The following is a 25,536-nucleotide window of genomic DNA, read 5'->3' as shown; positions in this document are numbered from 1 at the left end:
GCATGATCCTGGTTCCGCTGGCTGATCTCTATTAGAACCATGGCCTTAATCATGCCTTTCATGCTTCTAACTTGATTTGCATTTGTTGTGTGATCCAAATTTATTCTCTCGTTTAGTCGCTTCCACCCATAGAAAAGCAGGTCTTTTTCATTTCTCCTTCACCATTGCCCCCATTTTTTCTTTTTGTCCTCCCATGATGAAAAACAAGACAGAAAACAAACTATAACAACAACAGACACCTTTTGTCTGTGGTCACCAATGCATTGTAGCACTAAACTTTGTTCAAAATCTCTAGATCTGACCTCTATATCTGCTGTTCCCAGAGTTTTTCAATGTGTTCTCTAGACTGCTGTGACCCACTGACAGAAAGTCTAGCTATATTTAATTGAAAGTTATTACTGTCTGATATGGTTTGGCTGTGTCCCCACTGAAATCTCATCTTGCACTGTAGCTCCCATAATTCACATGTTGTGGGAGGGACCCAGTGAGAGGTAAGTGGATCATGGGGGCAGTTTTCCCCACACTGTTCTAGTGGTAGTGAATAAGTCTCATGAGATCTGATGGTTTTATAAGGGGAAACCCCTTTCGCCTTTCACTTGGTTCTCATTTGCTGTTTGCCTGCTGCCATGTAAGATGCGCCTTTCGCCTTCTGCCATAACTGTGAGGCCTCCTCAGCCATGTGGAACTGTGAATTCATTAAACCTCTTTTTCTTTATAAATGACCCAGTCTTGGGTATGTCTTTATCAGCAGCATGAAAATTGACTAATACACTCACTGTCCATGAATGATACTCTGTTAGCCCATTTGCATTGTTATAAAGAAATACCTGAGGCTGGGTAATTTATAAAGAAATGCGGTTTATTTGGCTCCTTGTTGTGAAGGCTGTACATGAAGCATAGTACTGGCACCTGCTTCCAGGGAGGGCCTCAGGAACCTTCCAATCATGGTGGAAGGTGAAGGGAAACCAGCATATCACATGGTGAGAGAGGAAGCAAGAGAGACAGGGAGGAGGTGTCAGTCTCTTTTAAACAACCAGATATCGCATGAACTCACAGGGTAAGAACTCATTCATTACCAAGAGGACAGCACCAAGCCATTCAGGAGGCATCTATCTCCAACATTGGGGATCACATTTTAACGTGAGATTTGAAGGGGACAAACATCCAAACTATGTCAGATACCAAAGCTGACAATGCTTAGGATCTTTAGCTGTTCCAGGTTCTGGGAAAAGGGAGAGAGTTAGCTTCCCTCGTCTATGCTGTGCTACTCCATATTATATTAGTAATTATTGTTCTCTAAAGGTTCTTAAAAGCAAATAAACAAATGCAAGGCAAAACATATAAAAGGCAAGGCAAAACATACGAAATGCAAGGCAAATGCATTAAAAAACTTTTGAGTGTTAATACATAGATTTTATTTTATCTTTTTAATTTCTTTTGCTTAACCAAATAGATTATGTAGTTTTGATTAACTGGCCATGAAATAGCTCTGCCTACATAGAATTTCCCATGAATAATTGGTTGTGGAGACTTTTGTGTGTAACCCAAATCCTCCCTCAAAACTGAAGTTTGCCCAGCTATTGGGAGTGTTGGCAAATCATGCCTCTCAGCTGATTCTCTCTAGAATTTATTCTCAGGAGATCTAATTAATAACTTGTCAAGCTGATGTCCATCCTTGGGGACAACTCGTATCTGAAGAATGGCCAGTGAAAGGTATTAAAACTCCATACTCCTGCCTCAATTTAGGGCAACTCTGAAGGGTCGCCCCAGCTTCTCAGCTCCCCCTTGAGATTAGCTGAGGTATTTGTTGTGACTGCCTCACATCTCAACTCCCTTTATCCAATTCAGCTTTTTCGCCACAGTTGTTGGTTCCTAGGATTTTACCCAGTTAAATGTTCTCTACACAAATCTCTATCTCAAATCTGCTTTACAGGGAATGTGGCCTCAGACAGGTTTTCATTAGGTTCTGGACGTAACTCTCATTAGTCATTGATATGATTCGGCTGTGTCTCCATCCGAATCTCACCTTGATTGTAATTATCCCCGCATGTCAAGGATGGAGTCAGGTGGAGATCATTGAATCATAGGGGCGGGTTCCCCCTACTGTTCTCCTGGTAGCGAATAAGTCTCACGAGATCTGATGCTTTTAAAATGGGAGCTTCCCTACACAAGCTTTCTTCTCTGCTACCATTTAAGATGTGCCTTTGCTTCTTTTTTGCCTTCTGCCGTGACTGTGAGGCCTCCCCAGCCATGTGGAATTGTGAGTTCCTTAAACCTCTTTCCTTTCTAAATTACCCGGTCTTGGGTATGACTTTATTAGCAGCATGAGAACAAACTAGTGCAGTCTGTTCTATAAGCCCAAGTCGGATCACAGAGTCCCGCTTTCTGTTTTTTTTTTCTAGCCCATATTTCTACTAAAACTTGACTCATATAGACTTAAAACAAAATAATTAAGCATGGCTAGTATTTATTTAATATTTTACACGTGTCAGGTACTGTATTTTGTAACTTATCTTTTAATAATCTTTCCAAATCTCTAAAAGGAGAACTCTGCTCTTTTATAGAGAAAATAAGGATGGCTCTGAAAATGTTAGCATTAGGGGAAGTAGGGTGAGGGACATAGGGGGCACTTTGTGTTATTTGTGCATTTTGCTATCAATCTAAAATCAGGTCAAAATAAAAATTAAAAAAATGGGTAGTAGAAGCAGGTTGTTAAGATTTTCAGTGTGACTCTAGAATTTTTTTGTTTGTTGTTTGTTTTGGAGTGTAGTGGTAAGATCTCTGCTCACTGCAACCTCCACTTCCCAGGCTCAAGCAATTCTCCTGCCTCAGTCTCCCAAGTAGCTGGGATTATAGGTGCCCGCCACCACACCCAGCTAAGTTTTCTATTTTTTTTTTTTTTAGTAGAGATGGGGTTTCAGCATGTTGGCCAGTCCAGTCTCCTACTCCTGACTTCAAGTCATCCGCCCGCCTCAGCCTCCCGAAGTGCTGGGATTATAGGCATGAGCTCCCACTCCTGGCCCAAAGTTCATATTTTAACTACTAACCTAAATTATTTTAAAAACAAAAGCCTCCTTGGACTCAAACCAGGTCAGAGTGACATGATCATGTGCCTGTTTTGTGCAGGGTGAAGTGAGATTATTATCTAGGAAATAGCTGAAATGTCTTGTTGTGGGCATACATATTTCATATAAATTCTAAGCTTCATATTAGCACTTAGATTATAATTATCTAAAGAATAGAGAACAATTTCATATAATTTTCAGTGTATCAGGCGAATCAAAAGTATACATACAAGCATGCAGATGAATTTCAGTGAATATAGTGGTGACAATGCTCAACAGAATATATGTCCCCCACCCAACCCTGCTTCTTGCTCTTTCACTGTCCTAAAGATAGAACAAAATGGTTCAGGCATCCAGCTTGTCCCCTCCACACTTCACACTTTTACTTAATAGCAGCTTATCTTTAACACTTTGTCATCTTTAAGATGTTGCTAATTCTTTCTGGTAGATCCCAGGACTGAGGATGAGGAAGAATGATTTTATTTAAATAAAGTTGCTTAATTAAAAAACCCTTTTTTTAGTTTTAAAATATTTTCATTATTTTATAAAATTTTTGTGGGTACATAGGAGGTTTATATATTTGTGGGGTACATGAGATGTTTTGATACAGGCATGCAGTGTGAAATAATCACGTCATGAGGAATGGGCTTTCCATCCCCTCAAGCATTTATCCTCTGAGTTAAAAACTATTCAATTGGCTGGGCACGGTGGCTCACGCCTGTAGTCCCAGCTCTTTGGGAGGCCGAGGTTGGCGGATCGCCTGAGGTCAGGAGTTTGAGACCAGCCTGGCCAACATGATGAAACCCCATCTCTACTAAAAATACAAAAATTAGCCGGGTGTGGTGGCGAGTGCCTGTCATCCCAGCTACTCGGGAGGCTGAGACAGGAGAATCATTTGAACCTGGGAGGTGGAGGTTACAGTGAGCCGAGATCATGCCATTGTACTCCAGCCTGAGTGACAAGAGTGAAACTCCATGTCAAAAACAAACAAAAATCAATTACATTCTTTAAGTTATTAAAATTAAACATTGTAAATGATTTTTTTTCCCAAAGCTTTTTCAAAGAAAAAAAAGTAGAAACAAAGACACTTTCTACTGATTTCCAATATGGTGACTCTGTATTTCTAGCATGTGTTAAGGTGAAAAATTGATTTTATGTTTAATACAAAACATAGCATAATGTAATGAAAAGCAAGATTGTAATGATAAAGGAAAATAACACTAGTGCTAATTTTTTTCAATTTGAAGCATTGGATTAAAATGAATTAGGTTATATTCCAACATGTTTATATTGAATTTCTTTTTTCTCCAATTGGTTTCTTTTTATTAATGGGTGAGTGTTGCATTTGTATAAGGTTTCCCTATTATATTCAATTGTTTTGAGATGCTTTTAATTTGAAGTTTTTATGTTTTCTTTTTGATGTATACATGTTATGCTTTTATGCTGAATTTGATAATTGGTGCTGTATATGCAAAGCAAATGTAATTTCCCAGCTTTTATTTTTTAAAGCCCTGGGAAGCAACATAATAAAGTAGAAATAGTATCAAGACAGGAGTTAGAATACCTGGATTCTAAAATTTAAATTAAATTAGGATCTAGTGACATTATAGGTGTTCCTTGATCTTCTGATGACCTGATTCCTCAAAAGAAAAATAAAATAATCTATAAATTGTTTCTAATTCTAAAACTCTATCAATCCTATTTTTAAAATTATAATTAGTTGAACTCTATAAGGTCACAAAAATCCCTATTAAGAAACTAAAATAAAATTTTATCATATCTTAAAAATACTCTGATCTTTTTTATATGCTGACATGAATTCTAATTATTTTTGAGCCCCTAAAAAACATTTAAGATCACAGTTTATGTTTTATTATTGACTTTCAGATAATTAACATTTTACTGATAGATATGAACAAATCTACTCTAACAGAGATAGTCATTAGTTTATTTCTCTCTTTTCAGTATCAATAAAAAGTATCGATTTACCAATAACAATGAATTAATTGCCTGAAATAAATGAAACGTAAGCAGCAAAAGTGAACTTTTTAGTATAACTCTTCTTGTAAACATTGACTTAGTTCAAAGGGAGCTTATCTTTTAAAAAAAAAAAGCGCTAATTCATGTCTATTGGTATAGATATAATCTTTTTTTCCTTGAAAATAGATCCTACTATACTCCAGACACTATGCCACTAGGTGCAGATATTAACACAAATAGCAGGTGATCATTGTCCTCATGGAGTTTATTTTAAAGAGAACAAAGTGAGACAAAGGCACACAAGCAAAGAACTACAATACAAAGGGGATGGCATCTGACTCAGCATGGAGGTGTCACGGAAGGTGTTGTTTTGCTTAGGTTTTGAAGTGTGGGTAGGAGATGGCCCATGTTGAGAGTGGGAACTGGGAATTAAAAAGATGAGGAGGTCTCTGCAAATCTACATGGATGGGAAGTAGCATGCTGATGTGGGAAACAACTAAAAAGTTCCAGAATGCATGGTTTATAAAGCGTGAGTCAGAGAGGGCTAGACCAGTAGCCAGATCAAGGATATCTCAGATGTTATAGTCATGAATTAGTGCATTGACCTGCAGGCCATGGGAGTCACTGAAGGTTTCAGTCAGGTAAGTGAGCTGATCAGAACAGTCCTTTAGATAGGCTGCTCTTTTGGCTGTAATGGGGACACGTTTGAAGTAGGGCTATAGCTAAAAATATACAGACACTTCCTCTTGTCTACAGCCCTGCTGGCATCTGTTGTATTTTGACTTTTTAATAATAGCCATTCCAACCGGTATGAAATGGTATCTCATTGTGTTTTGATTTGCATTTTTCTGATGATTAGTGATTCTAAGCATTTTTTTTCGTGTATTTGTTGGCCATTTGTATGTGTTCTTTTGAGAAGTGTTTGTTCATGTCCTTTGCCCATTTTTTAATTGGGTTATTTTTTTTCTAATTGATTTAAGTTCCCTGTAGATTCTGGATACTAAAAAACAAACAAAAACCAGAAGTAAATAAATTCTCAGGACACACACACCCACACCCACACCCACAGAGAGAGAGAGAGAGAGAGAGAGAGCGCCTAGGTAAGAGGCCACCAACCACCAGGGTCTAAACTGGGAACACTTTCTAGTACAGAATGAATGGAAAGGATTCATGAAATATCTAGAAAGTAACGTTAATGAGATTTACATGTATGGAGTGAATGAGGAGAAACAGGGATCATTCAGGATTCTGGTGGGAATAACAGGGGGAGCCATTAGTTGAAATTTTGAAGTGGGAGAAGGAGAGGGAGTTTTAGGGAGAAAGATGAGTTGTTTTTTTAGGTATTTCAAACCCTTGAAGCTTCTATGGGACATCGAAGTGGAAATAACAGTCTGTGGGTTGGGACAATAAAGAAAGAAATTGGTTGAAGACTAGGGGAAGAGTATAGAGCAAAGAAATATTTAAGATAATAAACATATAGAGATAGCTGAAAATGTGGGACTGGATTACAAAGGAAGAATGATTTAGTTATGAAGCCCAAGGGCTGACAGGAATGGGTGACTAGTCGAGGAGTTCATATGCATCTGTTATTGTATGAATAAAAAAAATTATCTGTTCCTTCCTAAAGATATCTTCAACCTGTTTTTGGATACATATGGGCACTGCTTTTCACTCTCTTAGCCCCATTTCTTATTTTAGCCTCTGCTGTAGCGATCAGTTCTGCACAGGCTTTGACCCAGGCTTTGACTAGTTGGTGCAGGTGTGATATGACACTTACCTGGAATGGCCCACAGTTTGTGGCTGCTCTTACTTAAGCAGGTGGGATGCTCATGTAGGTGTAACCTAGCAGCTTGGTAGAGTTTATGCCCATGGGGCAACCTGTGACCACTCAAAAATAAAGCCCTTTCCTCCTCCCAGATTGAGGAGTCTTGCATTATGTAATAAAACTCCTTAGAAGGCCTATTAGGTTCCAATACAGCATTAGGCAACTTGATAAGGTATCCCATCATCAGCCTTCCTTTCTTCCCTCATTCCTCTGCCTCTCACTCTTTCTTCCTAAGTTAACTTCTTAGATAAAATGCCAACTTTCTATATTTTGTCTCACATCAGGGAAAATAATTGTATACCCCATTTCAAAAGCACATAAAAAGGTTACTGTACAGAAAATTTGTCTTTAAGAGATTAAGCTGTAATTTTCCAAATACTTTAAAATTTTATTTCAGATACGTTTTTCATTTTTATAAGCTTCATCTAAAAGCAGAGTTCACCTAAGAATATACCTAAGAGCATATTACATAGAATATATTTTATATTTCAGTAGTTTAGCTAGGATTCTTTCAAAATTGAGAGGATCTACAAATATTTCTAACACATTAGTTTTCAGTCTTAAGGCTGAGTCAAGAACAAAGCTCCTAAACTTTGCATTGGTGATTGAGAACATTTTAAAATTGTTATTTAATTCATTAATTTATTTTTAAAAAATTTTCACATTGTAATTATATAGATTTATAGGATACAATTTGATGTTTCAATGAATATGTATGTTGTCTAATGATCCAATAAGGATAGTTAGTGTATTAATTACCTCATGCATTCATCATTTCTTTTTAATAAGAAATTTCAAAATCCTTTCTTCTAGATACTTTGTAATATACAATACTTTACTTTTAACTATAGTCACCCTGCTTTGCAAAGAACACTACAACTTATTCTTCCTATATAATTGTGATTTCATAACTGTTAACCAATCTATCTCCATTTTGCCCTCCCCGCTTCTTCCTCACTGTTTGGTAACCACTATTCTACTCTACTTCTCTATTAACATTTTTTTTTTTAAGATTCCACATATGAGCGAGATCATGCGGTATTTGCTTTCTGTGTCTGGCTTATTTCACTTAACATTGTATCCTACAGGGTCATCCATGTTGTTGCAACTGGCAGAATTTCATTCTTTTTTTATGGCTGAATAGTATTTCATTGTGTGTCCATATATATATATATATATATACATATATAATTTTATGTATAATTATAATTACACATAAAATTATATATAATTATAATTAATTTTATGCATAATTATAATTACACATAAAATTATATATAATTATAATTATAATTATATATAATTATATATAATAATAATATATATTATATGTGATATATAATATACATAACATACATAATGTATATTATATATAATATACATAACGTATATTATATACATTATACATTATATATATTATAATATACATAATATATATTATGTATATAATATACATAATATGTATTATATATAAAATATACATAATATATAATGTATATTATACATATAATATATGTTATATATTAATAATATATTAATATTAGTATTAATTATTATTAATTATTATTAATTATTAATAATTATTAAATAATACTTATTATTTATTATTAATATTATTAATATTAATATATAATACATTAATATTAATAATATATTAATATATAATATATTATATATTATACATAATATATTATATATAATATACATAATATGTATTATATATAATATACATAATATATATTATATATATATAATTCACTTGTTTGTTTTTATACACATAGGTTGATTCCATATCTGATTATTAGAAATAGTGCTACAGTAAACATAAGAGTGCAGATATTTTTCAAACACAATGATTTCATTTCCTATGGATATATACCCAGTAGTGGGATTGCTGGGTTATGTGATCGAATGATTGTTTTTTTTTTTATTTTTTATTTTTTAGCGAACTTCCATAAAGTTTTGCTTAATGGTTGTACTAGTTTACAACCCCATCAACAGTGCGTAAGTGTTCCGTTTTCTCCACTTCCTTGCCAACTCTTGTTATCTTTTACCTTTTTGCTAATAGCCATTCTAATGGGTGAACTGGTATCTCATTGCGGTTTTGATTTGCATTTCCCTGATGGTTAGTGATGTTGAACATGATTTTATTATATATTCGTCTTGACCCTTTCTATATTTTCTCTTGTGGCATTTCTTTTAGTTTATTTTGTCCTTTTTTTTTTTTTTTTTTTTGCGAAGGAGTCTTGCTCTGTTGCCCAAGCTGGAGTGCAGTGGTGCAATCGGGGCTCACGGCAACCTCCATCTCCCTGGTTCAAGCAATTCCCCTGCCTCAGCCTGCTGAGTAGCTGGGGTTACAGGCACACGCCATCATGTTTGGCTAAATTTTTGTATTTTTAGTAGAGAAATGATTTCACCATATTGGTCAGGCTGGTCTCAAACTCCTGACCTCAGGCAATCCGCCTGCCTCAGCCTCCCAGTTTTGCCCATTTTTAAATAAGTTATTTATGTTTTTGCTGTTGAGTTGTTTAAGTTTGTTATATAATCTGGGCATTAACTCCTTAGCAGATGTATAGTTTGCAAATATTGTATCCCATTCTGTAAGTTGTTTTTTCACTCTGTTAAGTTTCCTTTGCTGTGCAAAAGCATTTTAGTTTGATGAAACCCCATTTATCTCTTTTTGCTTTTGTTGCCTGTGCTTTTGACGTCTCATTTAAAAAATCCTTGTAGAACCCAAAGTTATAGAGAATTTCCCACATGTTATCTTCTAGTAGTTTTTCATAGTTTTCAATCTTACCTTTAGGTCTTTAATCGCATTTGAGTTGATTTTTGTATAAGGTAAAAGATAGGGGTCTAATTTCATTATCCCACATGTAGATATCCAATCTTCTCAGTACCATTTAATGAAGAGACTGTCTTTACCCCTGTGTGTGCTCTTGACTCCTTTTTTGAAAATCAGTTGACTTTAGGTATGAGAATTTATTTCTGAGCTGTATATTCTCTTCCATTGGTCTATGTGTTTGCTTTATGGCAGTGCCATGCTGTTTTGCTTACTATGGCTTTGTAGTATATTTTGAAGTCAGGTAGTGTGGTGCCTCCAGCTTTGTTATTTTTGCACAGGATTGCTTTGGTTATTTGGGGTCTTTTCTGGTTTCATACAAATTTTAGGGTATTTTTTTCTATTTCTGTGAAGAATTTCATTGGTATTTTGATAGGGATTGCATTGAATCTGTAGGACATTTTGTTAGTATGGTCATTTCAATAGTATCAGTTCTTCCATTCCATGAGTATATAGTGTCCATTTTTTGTGGATCGTAAATTTTTCCATCAGTGTGTTATAGTTTTCATTGTAGAGATCTTTCACGACCTTGATTAAATTTATCTGCAGATTTCTTGGTAGCTATTGTAAATGGAATTCCTTTCTTGATGACTTTTTCAGATAGTTCACTATTAGTGTATAGAAACAACACTGAATTTTCTGTGTTGATTTTGTATACTACAACTTTACTGAATTTATTTATGATTTCTAGTAGTTTTTGGTCAAGTCTTTAGGGTTCTCACTCTATATAAGTATATATAGAAAGAACCCTAAAGAGAGAGAGATCATATATATCTATATGATCATATATATAGATGTATACATATGTATGTGAGATCACATTTTCTACAAACAGAAACAATCTGACTTCCTTCTTTCCAGTTTGGATCCCTCTTATTTATTTCTTTTGTCTAATTGCTCTGGCTCTGACCTCCAGTACTATGCTAAATAGAAGTGGTAGAAGTTGACATCCTTGTCTTCCTCCATATCATAGAGGAAAAGCATTTAACTATTCACCATAAATAAGATGTTAGCTGTGGGTTTGTCACATATGGCCTTTACTGCGTTGAGGTACACTCCTATATCTACTTTCTTGACAGTTTTTATCATAAAGGAATGTTGACTTTTGTCAAGTGTTCTTTTTGCATCTGTTGAAATGATCACATGGTTTTTGTTCTTCTTTCTATTGTGGTGGTGTATCATATTTACTGATTTGTGCATGTTAAGCCATCCTTTCATCCCTGGGATGAACCCCACTTGATTATAGTGAATACTCTTTTTAGTGTGCTGTCGAAGTCAGTTCACTTGTATCTTGTTGAGAATTTTTGTATCTATGTTCTTCAGGAATATTGGCCTGTTATTTTCATTTTGTGCGTGTCTTTGTCTGGTTTTAGAATCAGGATGTTGCGAGCCTCATAAGATGAGTATGGAAGTATTCCTTCCTCATTACTTTTGTGGAAAAGTTTGTGGAGAATTGGTAGTTATTCTTTAACTGTTTGGTAGAATTCAGCAGTGAAGACATCAGGTCCTGGGTGTTGGTTGTTGTTGTTGTTGTTTTGATGGAAGATGTTTTATTATTGATTCAATTTCCAAACTCATTCTTGATGTGTTCAGATGTTATATTTCCTCACAATTTAATCTGGGTAGTTGTATGTGTGCAGAAATTTATTCATTTTATTCTACATTATCAAATTTGTTGGCATATAGTTATGAGTAATGTCTTACAATCCCTTCTATTTCTGTGGTGTATCAGTTGTAATGTCTCCTTTTTCATCTTTTATTTATTTGAATTTTCTCTCCTTTTGTCTTAGTTTAGCTAAAGGTTTGTCAGTTTTACCTTTACACTTTGTCTTATTTATCTTTTGAAATATTTTTTAGTGTCTGTTTCATTTATATCTGCTGTGAGCTTTATTATTTCCTTCCTTCTACCAATTTTGGGTTTAGTTTGTTTTTGATGTTCTAGTTACTTGAAGTGTATAATTTTGCTTTGTGATTTGAAAATCTTTCTTCTTTTTTGGTGTAGGCTTTTATTGATATAAATTTCCGTCTTAGAACTGCTTTTGCTACGTTCCATAGGTTTGGGTATGTTGGATTTTCATTCTTACTTGTCTCAGCGACTTTTGAAATTTTCCTATTAATGTCTTAATGAGACCTATTGATTTCTTGGGTGCATGCTATTTAATTTCCATGTTTTTATAAAATTTCCAAGGGCTTTCCTGTTGTTGATTTCTGGCTTTATATCACTGTAATCAGAAAAGATACTTCATATGATATCTGTCTTCTTAAGTTTGTTAAGACTTATTATGTGTCATAATGTATGATTGGTCCTAGAGAATGTTTGGTGTACAGTTGAGAATAATTTGTATTCTGCAGCTGTTGGATGATGTATTAGTCTGTTTTCATACTGCTGATAAAGACATACCTGAGACTGGGTAATTTACAGAGAAAAAGAGGTTTAGTGGACTCATAGTTCCACGTGGCTGGGGAGGTCTCCCAATCATGATGGAAGGCGAAAGACACATCTTACATGGTAGCAAACAAAATAGAATTGAGAACCAAGTGAAAGGGTTCCCCCTTATAAAACCATCAGATCTTGTTAGACGTATTCACTACCACAAGAACAGTATGGGGGAACCGCCCCCATGATTCAATTATCTCCCACTGGTTCCCTCCCACAACATGTATGAATTATGGGAGCTATAATCAAGATGAGATTTGGGTGGGGATATACAGCCAAACCATATCAGGTGAGATCTTCTTTACCTGCTAGGTCCATTTGGTCTATGGTATAGTTTGAGTCTGTCATTTTTTGGTTGATTTTCTCTTCATAGAATCTGTCCATTTTTAAAGTGGAGTGTTGAAATTTCCTACTAATATTGTATTGCAGTCTATCTCTACCTTTAAATCTAATATTTGCTTTATATATCTGGTTGTTCTGGTGTTGGGTACATATATAGTTACACCTAAGTAATATATATGTTATGTCCTCGTATTGAATTGGGCCTTTTATCATTTCATTATACAGTGACATTCTTTTTTTATATAGTTTTTTTATTTAAAGCCTTTTAAAATATGACATGACTGTGGCTACTCCTGCTTGCTTTTCATTTGTTTGCATAAAATATATTTTTCCATCTCTTCACTTTCAGTCTATTTGTCTTTAATAGTGAGGTAAGTATCATGTAGGCAGCATATAGGTGGGTTTTGCTATCTGAATCCATTCATCCACTTTATATCTTTTAAGTAGAGTTTAATCCACTTCTATTCAAGTTTATTATTGATAAATTAGGACTTCCTTCTACCATTTCATTAGTTGTTTTTTAGATTACTTGTTCACTTCTTCCTTTCTTATTGTTTATCCCTCTAGTTTGGTGGTTTTCTGTGGTGCTAAGCTTTGTTTCTTTTCCCTTTTTTGGTGTGTGTGTGTGTATCTGCTGTAATTTCTTTCTTTCTGGTTAGTGAAACTAACATACAGAGTCCTGTATTTGTAACAGACTATTTTACACTGATAACAACTTAACTTCTGTCACATAAAAATACTCTTGACTTCTCCCCCCCACACACATAATTTATATTTTTGTTACCTTACATTGCATCTTTATGAATGGTAGACTCCATGGAACATAGGATCTATGTCACAACTAAATCAATTATTTAATGGCAGCATTAAAGCAGCCCAAAGAATGTGAAAAACTGGTGTGGGTGTATTTAACTTTTTAAAAACTATGTTTCATAATGTTTTCATTAAAAAGTCTTTATCAGTTTGCTAATGCCTAATTTTTACAACCAGCCACCATAGATTTTACAGGATAAATATATTATTTCAGTGGTAATTGAAGCAGAATTTTTGTTGCTCTTCTTACCCTTAGAGATTGTGTATTATCCTCAGACGTAATTCTTTGATTTTTTTTTCTTTTCATGTTGTTACACATAGTTACCAACAATCAACGTGAGAATAACCTTTGAATATTTTCAAGCATTAAGATTTGTTTATACAGCTGCACAATTAGACAACCAACACTCTTGGGTCTTTACCTCTCAGCATACACCTGATTATTAACTTAAAGGTATGATGGGAAAAGTATCAATTTTTGTTGGTCACCTAGATTTGGAAATATGTAATAACTATAAGCTTGGGTCTGCTTCTTCAGAAGCCTAGGAATTGGAGTGATGGTTCTCTGAAGAGGCTGGAAACAAAGTATGTGCTTCCAGAAGGCTTAATAGAATATGTTGAGACATAGGCCATTAACACAAAAGTGAAAGAAATGCAAAAAATGTATGAAAGTAAGGATTTGAGAAGGGAAATTTTATTTTTAAGTCTAAGATTCCTATGAATTATATGAAAATAAATGTCCTATCCTTAAAATTAGCCAAAGGAAGCACTTTACTTATCAATATGATATGACTTTTCATACTCTTATCTAAAGATATCCTAAACTAAGATCCAGTTTTCTAAGTAAAGACCTTTTACTCATGCTTTAAAGCATGTTAGATGATTCCTACCACATCACATCATGTTGTTTACATGTATGATTTGAACTGCATTTATTCTTCAACTCACTGGTTCCTTAGGCTTCTTATCTTTCCTTGCACGCTTAGATAATTTTATGTTAAATTGATTTTTAGAAGTTTAGTTGCTGGGCGTAGTGGCTGTCACCTGTAAACCCAGTACTTTGGGAATTCAAGGCAGGTGGATTGCTTGAGTCTTGGAGTTTGAGGCCTGCCTGGGAAAGATGACAAACCCCATTGGTACAAAAATAAAAATATTAGCTGGATATGGTGGCACATGCCTGTGGTCCCAGCTACTCTAAGGCTGAGGTGGGAGGATGGCTTGAGTCCGAGAGGCAGAGGTGTGAGCCAAGATCATGCCCTGCTCTTCAGCCTGGGCAACCAAGCCAGACCCTGTTTCAAAAAAAAAAAAATCTAGTGAGATTTGATTTCTATTTCTATGTGATTCAAAACTAGGAGAGCTTCAAGGCTAATGACTATTAAAAAATGGCCATTGCTACTTGCATTTTCTATGAAGCCAGCATACACAGCAACGTGCAACCTAAAAACCAAGCTATTTAATAAGTAGCTTAGATTTCAGGTTTGATTGTCTTTGAGGTTTGATTATTGCAGAGATCAATTGCCAGAAAAAATATAGACTAATTCTGTATTTGGTCTTTTTATCATATGAAACATCCCATCGTTGGGTATAAATTAAGAGCAAATACGGATGTCTATACCGATAGCGGTGCAGATATTTCCATGTTTATACAGATAGCGGTGTAGATATTTCCATGTTCATACAGATAGTGGTGTAGATATTTCCATGTTCATACAGATGGCTGTGTAGATATATCCATGTTCATACAGATGGCGGTGAAGATATTTCCATGCTCATACAGATAGCGGTGTAGATATTTCCATGTTCATACAGATAGTGGTGTAGATATTTCCATGTTCATACAGATAGAGGGGCTGATATTTCCATGTTCATACAGATAGCGGTGCTGATATTTCCATGTTTATACAGGTAGCGGTGTAGATATTTCCATGTTTATACAGATAGCGGGGTAGATTCCTCCATCTTAATACAGATGGCGGTGTAGATATTTATATGTTCATACAGACGGCCGTGCAGATATTTCCATGTTCATACAGATGGCGGTGTAGAGACTTCCATGTTCATACAGATAGCGGTGTAGTTATTTCCATGTGTAAAGAGATAGCTGTGTAGATATTTCCATGTATATGCAGATAGCTGTGAAGATATTTCCATTTTCATGAAGATTGTGGTTTAGATATTTCCATGTTCAAACAGATAGCGGTGTAGATATTTCCATGTTCATACAGATAGCGGTGTAGATATTTCCATGTTTATACAGATAGCGGTGAAGATGTATGCATGTTTACACAGATAGCGGTGTAGATATTTCCATGTTCATACAGATAGCGGTGTAGATATTTCCATGTTCATCCAGATGGCTGTGTAGATATATCCATGTTCAAACAGATAGCGGTGTAGATATTTCCATGTTCATACACATAGCGCTGTAGATATTTCCATGTTCATACAGATAGCGGTGTAGCTTTTTCCATGTTCATACAGATAGCGGTGTAGATATTTCCATGTTCAAACAGATAGCGGTGTAGATATTTCCATGTTCATACAGATAGCGGTGCTTATATTTCCATGTTCATACAGATAGCGGTGTAGATATTTCCATGTTTATACAGGTCGCGGTGTAGATATTTCCAAGTTTTGCAGATAGCGGTGTAGACATTTCCATGTTTATACAGATAGCGGTGTAGATATTTCCATGTTTATACAGATAGCGGTGTAGATATCTCCATCTTAATACTGATGGCAGTTTAGATATTTATATGTTCATACAGATGGCCCTGCAGATATTTCCATGTTCATACAGATGGCGGTGTAGATATTTCCATGTTCATCCATATGTCTTTGTAGATATATCCATGTTCATACAGATGGCGGTGAAGATATTTCCATGTTCATACAGATAGTGGTGTAGATATTTCCATGTTCATACAGATAGCGGTGTAGATATTTCCATGTTCATACAGATAGCGGTGTAGATATTTCCATGTTCATAAAGATGGCGGTGTAGATATTTCCATGTTCATACAGATAGCGGTGTAGTTATTTCCATGTGTAAAGAGATAGCTGTGTAGATATTTCCAGTATATGCAGATAGCTGTGAAGATATTTCCTTTTTCATGCAGATTGTGGTTTAGATATTTCCATGTACAAACAGATAGCGGTGTAGATATTTCCATGTTCATACAGATAGCGGTGTAGATATTTCCATGTTCATCCAGATGGCTGTGTAGATATATCCATGTTCATACAGATAGCGGTGTAGATATTTCCATGTTCATACAGATAGTGCTGTAGATATTTCCATGTTCATACAGATAGCGGTGTAGCTATTTCCATGTTCATACAGATAGCGGTGTAGATATTTCCATGTTCGAACAGATAGCGTTGTAGATATATCCATGTTCATACAGATAGCGGTGCTTATATTTCCATGTTTATACAGGTAGCGGTGTAGATATTTCCATGATTATACAGATAGCGGTGTAGATATTTCCATGTTTATAGAGATAGCGGTGTAGATATTTTCATGTTCATACAGATGGCTGTGTAGATATATCCATGTTCATACAGACGGCGGTGAAGTTATTTCCATGTTCATACAGATAGCGGTGTAGATATTTCCGTGTTCATACAGATAGTGGTGTAGATATTTCCATGTTCATACAGATAGCGGTGTAGATATTTCGAAGTTCATACAGATAGTGGTGTAGATATTTCCATCTTCATACAGATAGAGGGGCTGATATTTCCATGTTCATACAGATAGCGGTGCTGATATTTACATGTTTATACAGGTAGCGGTGTAGATATTTACATGTTTATACAGGTAGCGGTGTAGATATTTCCATGTTTATACAGATAGCGGTGTAGATATCTCCATCTTAATACAGATGGCAGTGTAGATATTTATATGTTCATACAGATGGCCGTGCAGATATTTCCATGTTCATACAGATGGCGATGTAGATATTTCCATGTTCGTACAGATAGCGGTGTAGATATTTCCATGTTCATACAGATAGCGGTGTAGATATTTCCATGTTCGTACAGATAGCGGTGTAGATATTTCCATGTTCATACAGATAGCGGTGCTTATATTTCCATGTTTATACAGATAGCGGTGTAGATATTTCCATGTTTATACAGATAGTGGTGTAGATATTTCCATGTTTATACAGATAGCGGTGTAGATATTTCCAAGTTTATACAGATAGCGGTGAAGATATCTCCATCTTAATACAGATGGCAGTGTTGATATTTATGTATTCATACAGATGGCGGTGCAGATATTTCCATGTTCATACAGATGGCGGTGTAGATATTTCCATGTTTATAGAGATAGTGGTGTAGTTATTTCCATGTGTAAAGAGATAGCTTTGTAGATATTTCCATGTTTTTGCAGATAGCTGTGTAGATATTTCCATTTTCATGCAGATAGAGGTGTATATATTTCCATGTTCAAACAGATAGCGGTGTAGATATTTCCATGTTCATACAGATAGTGGTGTAGATATTTCCATGTTCATACAGATAGCGGTGTAGCTATTTCCATGTTCATACATATAGCGGTGTAGATATTTCCATGTTCATCCAGAAGCTGTGTAGATATATCCATGTTCATAGAGATGGCGGTGAAGATATTTCCATGTTCATACAGATAGCGGTGTAGATATTTCCATCTTCATACAGATGGCAGTGTAGATATTTCCATGTTCATCCATATGGCTGTGTAGATATATCCATGTTCATACAGATGACGGTGAAGATATTTCCATGTTCATACAGATAGCGGTGCAGATATTTCCATGTTCATACAGATAGCGGTGTAGATATTTCCATGTTCATACAGATAGTGGTGTAGATATTTCCATGTTCATACAGATGGCGGTGTAGATATTTCCATGTTCATACAGATAGCGGTGTAGTTATTTCCATGTGTAAAGAGATAGCTGTGTAGATATTTCCATGTATATGCAGATACCTGTGAAGATATTTCCATTTTCGTGCAGATTGCAGTTAAGATATTTCCATATTCAAACAGATAGCGGTGTAGATATTTCCATGTTCATACAGATAGCCGTTTAGATATTTCCATGTTTATACAGATAGCGGTGAAGATGTATGCATGTTTACACAGATAGCGGTGTAGATATTTCCATGTTAATACAGATAGCGGTGTAGATATTTCCATGTTCATCCAGATGGCTGTGTAGATATATCCATGTTCATACAGATAGCGGTGTAGATATTTCCATGTTCATACAGATAGTGCTGTAGATATTTCCATGTTCATACAGATAGCGGTGTAGCTATTTCCATGTTCATACAGATAGCGGTGTAGATATTTCCATGTTCGTATAGATAGCGGTGTAGATATTTCCACGTTCATACAGATAGCGGTGCTGATATTTCCATGTTTATACAGGCAGCGGTGCAGATATTTCCATGTTTATACAGATAGCGGTGTAGATATTTCCATGTTTATACAGATAGCGGTGTAGATATTTCCAGGTTTATACAGAGAGCGGTGTAGATATCTCCATCTTAATACAGATGGCGGTGTAGTTATTTATATGTTCATACACATTGCGGTGCGGATATTTCCATGTTCATACAGATGGCGGTGTAGATATTTGCATGTTCATACTGATGGCGGTATAGCTATTTCCATGTTCATGGAGATAGCGGTGTAGATATTTCCATGTTAATCCAGATGGCTGTGTAGAGATATCCGTGTTCATACAAATGGCGGTGAAGATATTTCCATGTTCATACAGATAGCGGTGTAGATATTTCCATGTTCATACAGATAGTGGTGTAGATATTTCCATGTTCATACAGATAGGGGGACTGATATTTCCATGTTCATACAGATAGCGGTGCTGATATTTCCATGTTTATACAGGTAGCGGTGTAGATATTTCCAGGTTTATACAGATAGCGGTGTAGACATTTCCATGTTTATACAGATAGCGGTGTAGATATTTCCATGTTTATACAGATAGCGGTGTAGATATCTCTATCTTAATACAGATGGCGGGGTAGATATTTAAATGTTCATACAGATGGCCATGCAGATATTTCCATGTTCATACAGATGGCGGTGTAGATATATCCATGTTTACACAGATAGCGGTGTAGTTATTTCCATGTGTAAAGAGATAGCTGTGTAGATATTTCCATGTATATGCAGATAGCTGTGTAGATATTTCCATTTTCATGCAGATGGCGGATTAGATATTTCCATGTTCAAACAGATAGCGGTGTAGATATTTCCATGTTCATACAGATAGCTTTGTAGATATATCCATGTTTATACAGATTGTGGAGAAGATGTATGCATGTTTACACTGATAGCGGTGTTGATATTTCCATGTTTATACAGATAGCAGTGTAGATATTTCCATGTTCATCCAGATGGCTGTGTAGATATATCCATGTTCATACAGATAGCGGTGTAGATATTTCCATGTTCATACAGATAGTGCTGTAGATATTTCCATGTTCATACAGATGGCGGTGCAGCTATTTCCACGTTCATACAGATAGCGGTGTAGATATTTCCATGTTTGTACAGATAGCGGTGTAGATATTTCCATGTTCATACAGATAGCGGTGCAGATATTTCCATGTTTATACAGATAGCGGTGTAGATAATTCCATGTTTATACAGATAGCGGTGTAGATATTTCCATGTTTATACAGATAGCGGTGTAGATATTTCCAAGTTTATACAGATAGCGGTGTAGATATCTCCATCTTAATACAGATGGCGGTGTAGATATTTCCATGTTCATACAGATGGCGGTGTAGATATATCCATGTTTATAGAGATAGTGGTGTAGTTATTTCCATGTGTAAAGAGATAGCTTTGTAGATATTTCCAAGTATATGCAGACAGCTGTGTAGATATTTCCATTTTCATGCATATAGCGGTGTACATATTTCCATGTTGAAACAGATAGCGGTGTAGAAATTTCCATGTTCATACAGATAGTGGTGTAGATATTTCCATGTTCCTACAGATAGCAGTGTAGCTATTTCCATGTTCATACAGATAGCGGTGCTTATATTTCCATGTTTAAACAGGTAGCGGTGTAGATATTTCCATGATTATACAGATAGCGGTGTAGATATTTCCATGTTTATACAGATAGCGGTGTAGATATTTCCATGTTCATACAGATGGCTGTGTAGATATATCCATGTTCATACAGACGGCGGTGAAGTTATTTCCATGTTCATACAGATAGCGGTGTAGATATTTCCATGTTCATACAGATAGTGGTGTAGATATTTCCATGTTCATACAGATGGCGGTGTAGATATTTCCATGTTCATACAGATAGCGGTGTAGTTATTTCCATGTGTAAAGAGATAGCTGTGTAGATATTTCCATGTATAGGCAGATAGCTGTGAAGATATTTCCATTTTCATGCAGATTGCGGTTAAGATATTTCCATGTTCAAACAGATAGCAGTGTAGATATTTCCATGTTCATACAGATAGCGGTGTAGATATTTCCATGTTTATACAGATAGCGGTGAAGATGTATGCATGTTTACACAGATAGCGGTGTAGCTATTTCCATGTTCATACAGATAGTGCTGTAGATATTTCCATGTTCATACAGATAGCGGTGTAGCTATTTCCATGTTCATACAGATTGCGGTGTATATATTTCCATGTTCGTACAGATAGCGGTGTAGATATTTCCATGTTCATACAGATAGCGGCGCTGATATTTCCATGTTTATACAGGTAGCGGTGCTGATATTTCCATGTTTATACAGATAGCGGTGTAGATATTTCCATGTTTATACAGATAGCGGTGTAGATATTTCCAGGTTTATACAGAGAGCGGTGTAGATATCTCCATCTTAATACAGATGGCGGTGTAGTTATTTATATGTTCATACAGATTGCGGTGCTGATATTTCCATGTTCATACAGATGGCAGTGTAGATATTTGCATGTTCATACAGATGGCGGTATAGCTATTTCCATATTCATGGAGATAGCGGTGTAGATATTTCCATGTATAACCAGATGGCTGTGTAGAGATATCCATGTTCATACAGATGGCGGTGAAGATATTTCCATGTTCATACAGATAGCGGTGTAGATATTTCCATGTTCATACAGATAGAGGTGTAGATATTTCCATGTTCATACAGATAGCTGTGTAGATATATCCATGATTATACAGATAGTGGCGAAGATGTATGCATGTTTACACTGATATCGGTGTAGATATTTCCATGTTTATACAGATAGCGGTATAGATATTTCCATGTTCATCCAGATGGCTGTGTAGATATATCCATGTTCATTCAGATAGCGGTGTAGATATTTCCGTGTTCATACAGATAGCGGTGCTTATATTTCCATGTTTATACAGATAGCGGTGTAGATAAGTACATGTTTATACAGATAGCGGTGTAGATATTTCCATGTTTATACAGATAGCGGTGTAGATATTTCCAAGTTTATACAGATAGCGGTATAGATATCTCCATCTTAATACAGATGGCGGTTTAGATATTCATATGTTCATACAGATGGCGGCGCAGATATTTCCATGTTCATACAGATGGCGGTGTAGATATTTCCATGTTTATAGAGATAGTGGTGTAGTAATTTCCATGTGTAAAGAGATAGCTTTGTAGATATTTCCATGTATATGCAGATATCTGTGTAGATATTTCCATTTTCATGCAGATAGAGGTGCAGATATTTCCATGTTCAAACAGATAGCGGTGTAGATATTTCCATGTTCATACAGATAGTGGTGTAGATATTTCCATGTTCATACATATAGCGGTGTAGCTATTTCCATGTTCATACACATAGCGGTGTAGATATTTCCATGTTCATCCAGATGGCTGTGTAGATATATCCATGTTCATAGAGATGGCGGTGAAGATATTTCCATGTTCATACAGATAGCGGTGTAGATATTTCCATTTTCATACAGATAGTGGTGTAGATATTTCCATGTTCATACAGATAGAGGGGCTGATATTTCCATGTTCATGCAGATAGCGGTGCTGATATTTCCATGTTTATACAGGTAGCGGTGTAGATATTTCCAAGTTTATACAGATAGCGGTGTAGACATTTCCAAGTTTATACAGATAGCGGTGTAGATATTTCCATGTTTATACAGATAGCGGTGTAGATATCTCCATCTTAATACAGATGGCAGTTTAGATATTTATATGTTCATACAGATGGCCATGCAGATATTTCCATGTTCATACAGATGGCGGTGTAGATATTTCCATGTTCATCCATATGGCTGTTTAGATATATCCATTTTCATACAGATGGCGGTGAATATATTTCCATGTTCATACAGATAGCGGTGCAGATATTTCCATGTTCATACAGACAGCGGTGGAGATATTTCCATGTTCATACAGATAGTGGTGTAGATATTTCCATGTTCATACAGATGGCGGTGTAGATATTTCCATGTTCATACAGATAGCGGTGTAGTTATTTCCATGTGTAAAGAGATAGCTGTGTAGATATTTCCATGTATAGGCAGATAGCTGTGAAGATATTTCCATTTTCATGCAGATTGCGGTTAAGATATTTCCATGTTCAAACAGATAGCGGTGTAGATATTTCCATGTTCATACAGATAGCGGTGTAGATATTTCCATGTTTATACAGATAGCGGTGAAGATGTATGCATGTTTACACAGATAGCGGTTTAGCTATTTCCATGTTCATACAGATAGCGGTGTAGATATTTCCATGTTCATCCAGATGGCTGTGTAGATATATCCATGTTGATACAGATAGCGGTGTAGATATTTCCATGTTCATACAGATAGTGCTGTAGATATTTCCATGTTCATACAGATAGCGGTGTAGCTATTTCCATGTTCATACAGATAGCGGTGTAGATATTTCCATGTTCGTACAGATAGCGGTGTAGATATTTCCATGTTCATACAGATAGCGGTGCTGATATTTCCATGTTTATACAGGTAGCGGTGCAGATATTTCCATGTTTATACAGATAGCGGTGTAGATATTTCCATGTTTATACAGATAGCGGTGTAGATATTTCCAGGTTTATACAGAGAGCGGTGTAGATATCTCCATCTTAATACAGATGGCCGTGTAGTTATTTATATGTTCATACAGATTGCGGTGCAGATATTTCCATGTTCATACAGATGGCGGTGTAGATATTTGCATGTTCATACAGATGGCGGTATAGCTATTTCCATATTCATGGAGATAGCGGTGTAGATATTTCCATGTTAATCCAGATGGCTGTGTAGAGATATCCATGTTCATACAGATGGCGGTGAAGATATTTCCATGTTCATACAGATAGCGGTGTAGATATTTCCATGTTCATACAGATAGAGGTGTAGATATTTCCATGTTCATACAGATAGCTTTGTAGATATATCCATGATTATACAGATAGTGGCTAAGATGTATGCATGTTTACACTGATAGCGGTGTAGATATTTCCATGTTTATACAGATAGCGGTGTAGATATTTCCATGTTCATTCAGATGGCTGTGTAGATATATCCATGTTCATTCAGATAGCGGTGTAGATATTTCCATGTTCATACAGATAGTGCTGTAGATATTTCCATGTTCATACAGATAGCGGTGCAGCTATTTCCATGTTCATACAGATAGCGGTGTAGATATTTCCATGTTCGTACAGATAGCGGTGTAGATATTTCCATGTTCATACAGATAGCGGTGCTAATATTTCCATGTTTATACACATAGCGGTGTAGATATTTCCATGTTTATACAGATAGCGGTGTAGATATTTCCATGTTTATACAGATAGCGGTGTAGATATTTCCTAGTTTATACAGATATCGTTGTAGATATCTCCATCTTAATACAGATGGCGGTGTAGATATTTCCATGTTCATACAGATGGCGGTGTAGATATTTCCATGTTTATAGAGATAGTGGTGTAGTTATTTCCATGTGTAAAGACATATCTTTGTAGATATTTCCATGTATATGCATATAGCGGTGTAGATATTTCCATGTTCAAACAGATAGCGCTGTAGAAATTTCCATGTTCATACAGATAGAGGTGTAGATATTTCCATGTTCATACAGATAGCATTGTAGCTATTTCCATGTTCATACAGATAGCGGTGTAGATATTTCCATTTTCATCCAGATGGCAGAGTAGATATATCCATGTTCATACAGATGGCGGTGAAGATATTTCCATGTTCATACAGATAGCAGTGTAGATATTTCCATGTTCATACAGATAGTGGTGTAGATATTTCCATGTTCATACAGATAGAGGGGCTGATATTTCCATGTTCATACAGATAGCGGTGCTGATATTTTCATGTTTATACAGGTCGCGGTGTAGATATTTCCAAGTTTGTACAGATAGCGGTGTAGACATTTCCATGTTTATACAGATAGCGGTGTAGTTATTTCCATGTTTATACAGATAGCGGTGTAGATATCTCCATCTTAATACTGATGGCAGTTTAGATATTTATATGTTCATACAGATGGCCCTGCAGATATTTCCATGTTCATACAGATGGCGGTGTAGATATTTCCATGTTCATCCATATGTCTTTGTAGATATATCCATGTTCATACAGATGGCGGTGAAGATATTTCCATGTTCATACAGATAGCGGTGTAGATATTTCCATGTTCATACAGATAGCGGTGTAGATATTTCCATGTTCAAACAGATAGCGGTGTAGATATATCCATGTTCATACAGATAGCAGAGTAGATATTTCCATTTTCAAGCAGATAGCGGTGTAGATATTTCCATGTTCAAACAGATAGCGGTGTAGATATTTCCATGTTCATACAGATAGCGGTGTAGATATTTCCATGTTCATACACATAGCGGTGCAGATATTTCCATGTTCATAGAGATGGCGGTGTAGATATTTCCATGTTCATACAGATGGCGGTGTAGATATTTCCATGTTCATCCATATGGCTGTTTAGATATATCCATGTTCATACAGATGGCGGTGAATATATTTCCATGTTCATACAGATAGCGGTGCAGATATTTCCATGTTCATACAGACAGCGTTGTAGATATTTCCATGTTCATACAGATAGTGGTGTAGATATTTCCATGTTCATACAGATGGAGGTGTAGATATTTCCATGTTCATACAGATAGCGGTGTAGTTATTTCCATGTGTAAAGAGATAGCTGTGTAGATATTTCCATGTATAGG

This window comes from Gorilla gorilla, chromosome 4 (assembly GCF_029281585.2).
Source record: "Gorilla gorilla gorilla isolate KB3781 chromosome 4, NHGRI_mGorGor1-v2.1_pri, whole genome shotgun sequence".
Classification (NCBI taxonomy): Eukaryota; Metazoa; Chordata; class Mammalia; order Primates; family Hominidae; genus Gorilla; species Gorilla gorilla.
This window is presented reverse-complemented; position numbering follows the sequence as displayed.